Source organism: Columba livia, chromosome 11 (genome assembly GCF_036013475.1).
Source record: "Columba livia isolate bColLiv1 breed racing homer chromosome 11, bColLiv1.pat.W.v2, whole genome shotgun sequence".
NCBI lineage: Eukaryota > Metazoa > Chordata > Aves > Columbiformes > Columbidae > Columba > Columba livia.
In genome coordinates this window covers 3,916,450-3,922,449 of record NC_088612.1, presented here as the reverse complement: position 1 = coordinate 3,922,449, position 6,000 = coordinate 3,916,450, and positions in this window count along the sequence as shown.

Sequence of the window (6,000 nt, the reverse complement as noted above, 5' to 3'; positions counted from 1 at the left end):
TGGAAACTGCCAATTGTACTGCCAGTTGTTCGGTAGTATTTGCAAAGAGGTGGGCTATGGTGTTCACATGGTGTTTCTGCCTGCAGCCATACTGATCTGCTTGTGACAGTTGCATTTCTAAAGAAATATTAGCAAACATTCCTTCCTAATTAAAGATGGACCAGCGGATTTCTGAAATTCCTTAACTAGGAAAGAAGCCTCCTCTCCAGGCTTGTCACGTAAGGCAGCCTGAGACAGGGTGGGCTCAGCTTGTCATATCACCTTTCTCTGCACTACTAAATATCTTTTCTTATGGCTTACAGTGAAGTGCCGAACAGTATCTGGGACCTGGTACAGTACCGATCAAGTTGACAAGTTGGGAAAGTACCGAGCCACGATGATTTTAGAAGATGCATCCTTAACTCCCTACAAAATCATTACTTATCTACTAGGCAAACACAAATCCTGAAACAACCAAGTGTTGAAACATCTGAGGCTCTGCTGCCAGACCTTTCAAAACAAGAGAGAAAAAGGAACAAGTAGTTAGTGGGAACCATAACAGTGAAGGAGTTGAACTTAGAATGATTAGATGTCCGGGTAACTTGGGGAGATACGAGGACGAGGGAAAGCTGGAAGCAGTTGGCTTGTGCAGCTGAATGAAGAACAAGTTCCTGATCAGGAAAGAGTGGAAATAGTCATAGGGCCAAAGGGCCGGGCTGGACGCAAGGAAGACTGTGGGTAGCTGCAGACCTGCACGTTGTGTCTCAAATGAGTGAAAACCCAAAGGTCCTGTTTTCTCAGCTACCCCTAATAAAAATGAACATGGCACAGGAAAGCAAGTGTTCTGCATGGAATGTTGCAGGGTTTTCCATAGACTGTCAGCAGCTTCTTGAGCACTTCAGGGAAGTCAAAAAACAAGAAAAAAAAATACAAAAAAGAAGGAAACCAAAAACCACAGGCCAAGCTCAAGGCAAAGCGAGGGCTGAGCACAACAGCCTGCAAAGGGCACCCCTGAAGAGCTGCAAATCAGAAAAAAACTGTGTGTGAAGAATGAAGACTTGCCTTTGTAGGATCCAGTGGCTGGGGACACAAAGGTGCAGGGGAGGGAAGGGAAGCAGAACCCAGGCTCCGTGCCAACCCAGATAACCAAGGGGACCGGCGGAAGGAAACCACAAAGCGCTGCAGTAAACACAGGGATTAGGAGAAGGGTAGACGAACCAGTCAGACAAAGTAACTGACCCAAAATTCTCTTCTCAAAACTCAGATAAGATTTGTGTTTTAAAAATATCCAGTGCTCTCCTCTCCTCCCACTTCCTATAGATCTTTTTTTCTTTTTTTTTAACACTTTCTAGTTTTGGCCGGGATCGGATAAGAAAGTGCCAGGATACTGCTAGGAAACCTGTCTGTTCTCTCGGTATTTCTGGCCCAACCAGGAGGAGGAGGGAGCTGGACTGGCAAGAGGGAGTCTGTTTCCATTTAATTTCCAGGCCAGTTTTGCAGAATTACAAGGTCGGGGTATCAGCCTTCTGGGTGCTGCTGAAAAAACCCTTGGGCCCTTGGAAACTTGTTCCTTCTCAGCTGTCAGGAAAAATGTTGTAAACTCAAAGGGAAGAGACTTGAGGAAACGCGGTGTCGTCGGTGGGCCACTGACATCCCACTAGGAAATATGGAGGGTTAGAGCCTCCCATGCCACCCCTCTTCAAGCCACCCCTTTCTTCCCAAGGCCAGGTCTCTGTAACAGAAGCTGCATGAGCTTATTTAAAGCATTAAGCCAAGGCCAGCTCTTGTGTTGCGTAGTACCAAGCAGACACTAAATACAAAGTATTTCATTAACCACTCGAATGTTTCTTCCAGTTCTATATTTTACACTGTAACAAAATATTGGGGAAACATTTGTCATCATGAGTTGGGTGATGTACTGCTGGAGGGTTTCCCAGGCCAGAGGCCCTTGTGGGCTACTCATTTATTTGCTATAATTCCCTGGGGCAGCTGGGGGTGTTTTGAGGAGGCCAGAGAGGAAAAGTGTTCAGGGGCTGATGGCTGAAAGGCAGGAAAAGCCTCCTTGAGAGCAAGCAGAAGTAAAAGCAAGGCCTGGTGGGAACTGCCAGCGTGGGTGTAGCTTGCTGGAGGTTTGGGGTTTCTCCCTTTTGGGGTTTCTCCCTTCCTCCCGTGGCAGCAGAACCCGCATCAGCACCGTTCTTTCAGCTCCTGGCACCACTCTGTTTGTGTAACTCTTTTCCACACACCAGCCCTGGCAAAAGCTTAAAGAACCTTGTGATGACTCTAAGTGTCGTTAAGCAAATGGATCTGTCACTCAAAGGGCTCATGGAATCATTGCAAGAATTTGTCTAGCTTTTTTTTATTTTTTTGCACTTATCTGGGGTTAAATTCTCAGCCCTTTTGAATATATTTGTTTTCTTTCAGCATACCACAGAAACCACCCATTCAAAAACATTTGCTTGAAAAAAACTCAACCCATCCATAATCAAAGACAAATCATCATCCTTCCTGGAATTCAGTGGAGGGGAGAAGCAAGGTTCCATATTTTAGATCTTGAAAGAAATCTTACTTCTAAGATGCAATGCAGACCTCTATTACTTTCAGATTTTAATTCTTCTAATGGCAGAAAGTTACTTCAGCTGGGCTCTCTCCACGCTGCCAACACCACTTGCACCCAGTCCAAAGGAAGCAACACCTCTCCTCGCTCTGTTTCCACAACTGACATGTCCAAAGCAGAATGACTGCAGCAAGAAGTCCCATGCCAGCCACAGCGCTAGCAAGAGACAGAAAAACAGGATATCAAAGCACCTGCTTGATGTGGGGTAAGTGATGGCAACATCCGATGTATATAAAAAAAATAAGAGTTAGTAACATCAAAATACTTCTGAACGTAAGTAAATTCAAAATGACAATATCTTAATGCAAACTTACACTGAGCTTATCAAAACACACTGGACAGAATAGGATTTGCTTCTCCTAATATCGTATACAGAGTATATTTAACAAACAGAATGCAAATGCAAATTTCTGAATCCACCTGCATCTTTCTAAGATTTGAGAATTCTTGCAACAGAAGAAACTTGTATGAAGGTGAGATCAGGCCTAACAGATGTTCGCATTTATACGTGCTTTGCTCCCTACATGCATGGTTTTTCTGTTTATTTAGGAATTCTTCCCCCCTCAAGCGAACTCTTTAAGGTCTAGGTAAGTTGTGCACATAAAACCTTCTGCAGTCCAGTAGGTCTCAGAACGTCCTTCTAGATAAATCTCTTTTCTGGAAGATCTCAGCTTGTCTAGCAAGGGCATGCAGGCGAATGCAAGGAGCTGTCTGGAAGACAGCCATGAAGTTATTCAAAACCTGGCTGGCCATGGTCCTGGGCAACCTGCTCTAGGTGACCCCACTTGAGCGCGCAGGTTGGACAAGATGAGCTCCAGAGGTCCCTTCCATCTCAACCATTCTGTGATTCTCTGGGTACAAGCCCAGGGTGGTGGTTGATGGAGAGAAGCAAAAATAGAGACATACATTTTATCCACACGGAAAACTTTTCACACTCTCATGTTCATATGTCTATCCCAAACCTGGACTTGCCTCCCTAGAAGATGTACCATATTTAAATTACTTTTTAACAATCTAGGAAAGATGTGAAGAACAAGCTCACCAAGGTGCAGCCTTAACTGTGGAACAGCTACACGACTTCTAGTTGCCAGTTATGCCAGAGCATCTCTCCAAACCTGTTTTTAAATGGCATAAATGATAAAAAACCCTACAGATTTTATTAAAAAGTAACAAATATTGTACAAATGCCTGCTTTGTCTACAAAATGTTAGAATCGGAAACAAAAGAAGAATGATGGTTAAACATTCATAAATGGTACTGGTAATGGAAACCTGGGCTATTAATTTTCAGCACTGCACAGATGGTAGGAAACCAGGGCACAAGTGTATATCCAAAAAACCACCATAAAAGACATTTAATTTTCTGACTCTGAGCTTAATTAACATGCGGAAATACTTCCCAGGTATGTTTTTTAAGGTAGTCATAACATGGATGAATGCTAAAAGAAGGCTCGGGGCTGGGAGAGGAGCTGAGGATGAACCGTCTGAGGGTGTTTATGTAAGGTGTCACCTACCAGGATTTTAAAAGAAGATACAGAGCATTTTCTAAAAACAACTTCTGAACATCAGCATTTTGGTTTGAGATTATTCACACAGCAGTAGCTTCTATCATCCACTCACTTCTGGGGAGAAGGGCAACTACATGGATATAGAAAAATACATGACCTCTTTGATGTTAGATGCTACCAGATAATTACCAGAACTGCACAGCCAGCTTAATGTTTGAATTATTTGTGTCTAAGTGTTGTGGGTTTTAACATTGGCAGAAATGCTCAAGGCCTCCAATCGGTACGATTTTAAGTCATAAGCAGTAACTGTAAATTAACATTCTGAATGTCATTTGGTCACCCCATAAATTCCTTAGCACTGCAATACTTTCTCAGTGCACTGAGCCTTGACCTAATGACTACCCTCTAGTGATCCAAGAGTGGAGTTTATGTTTGTAGGCATTGAACTTTAAGGAGTCTTTGAACAAAAGCCACAAGGCAGATATGTAATGCATCTGACAATCCACTGGGGAACTCAACAAAAACATTAGTACTTTAGCCAGCCATGTAGCTTTAGGCTTCATAAGACAAAAGAAAATACCCTCATTATTAAACTGCCCATTCTTCTCAATGATTTAATTCACAGACTGAATAAACATTTTGGCTAGCTCCATAACAACATCTATATCTCTCTAGGAAAGGAAGAGTTAATGGAGATGGCAGATGATGGGGAGTTTCACCAGCCTCCCTACAACACGAGGGCTGGTAGGCCCTTGGCAGCAGCAGCTCCCAGCCCAGCTGTCACCTTGCATGCAGGGACACGGGGAACCTCTCTTGGCCGAAAAGCTGTCTCCTGTAATGGATTGCCCCATTCACTAGTCCAAACACCATCAATTTCTCCCTACGCAAATCCTCTTTGCACGCGTTTGTGTAACTTCTAGTTCAAACCTGCCCTGGGGACAGAGGAACGGTCAAATTCCGGACTACCTTTGCACAGGCGAGAAACAGAATTGTTTTATTCTGGCATTCAGGCTGGAAACCAGATAATCCTGTAAGCGAGTTGAACTAGGCACAGTGTGAAGCTTTCAGAGAAAGCAGTTATAATTTCATAGCGCACTTCAAAATAAATATAGAAAACGTGCCTAAGTCAAAGAGTCCTCTTTGAAGGATACCACAGATAGCCATCTTCCTAAACAGATTTTTACTTCCTTTAGTGGAAACAAAATACTGTGGATAAGTGCTGAGACGTGTCTCGAAGTGAACTCGCATTCAAAAGCGAGGCTCTTATCTTTGCAATCTTCTCACTGCGATAGGAGTGGGGTAAGCAGAGCCAAGGTTAGATACTGTTCGGCTAACAATAGAAGCATGCGGTGCCTTTCAGAGCATGAATGCCAGTTTTTTATTGCAGGTGCTCTTGTGGTGTGGCCACAGGAGGAAAGCGATAACTGACATCCTCTTCCATTCAATTTACAGTCAAAAGAGTGCTTGTAATTCAGTAGTTGACTGGCTGAAGCGCAGCCCATATGGTGGCTGTTGTTTGGCAAAGGATTAAAAATAAAAAGAGTACAGTACTTAAACCGGAAAGAACAGGCGGTCTGTGCATCAACTCAGCTTCAAGGGGGTTCTGGCCCACTTTCATTCATATTCAAATGTGCATGTTCACACTGGGGATGGAGACACCGAGCCACATTTCCTAATATTGCAAATTACAGCTTTACTTCGGGTCTTGTGTGTTATATACAAAGAGAAAAAAACCAAACTAAATGCAGATTTGCATCAGTGTCCCATGAGGAATGCGGAAGGTTAGAAGCAAAACCAGCTGGAAAATACATAAAGAGCACAACACAGACTACGGTCTGGTTCTTTTTTCAGAATATTTATCTCCTATTTGTGTTCTGATCAGCAGCTCAAAAAGGCC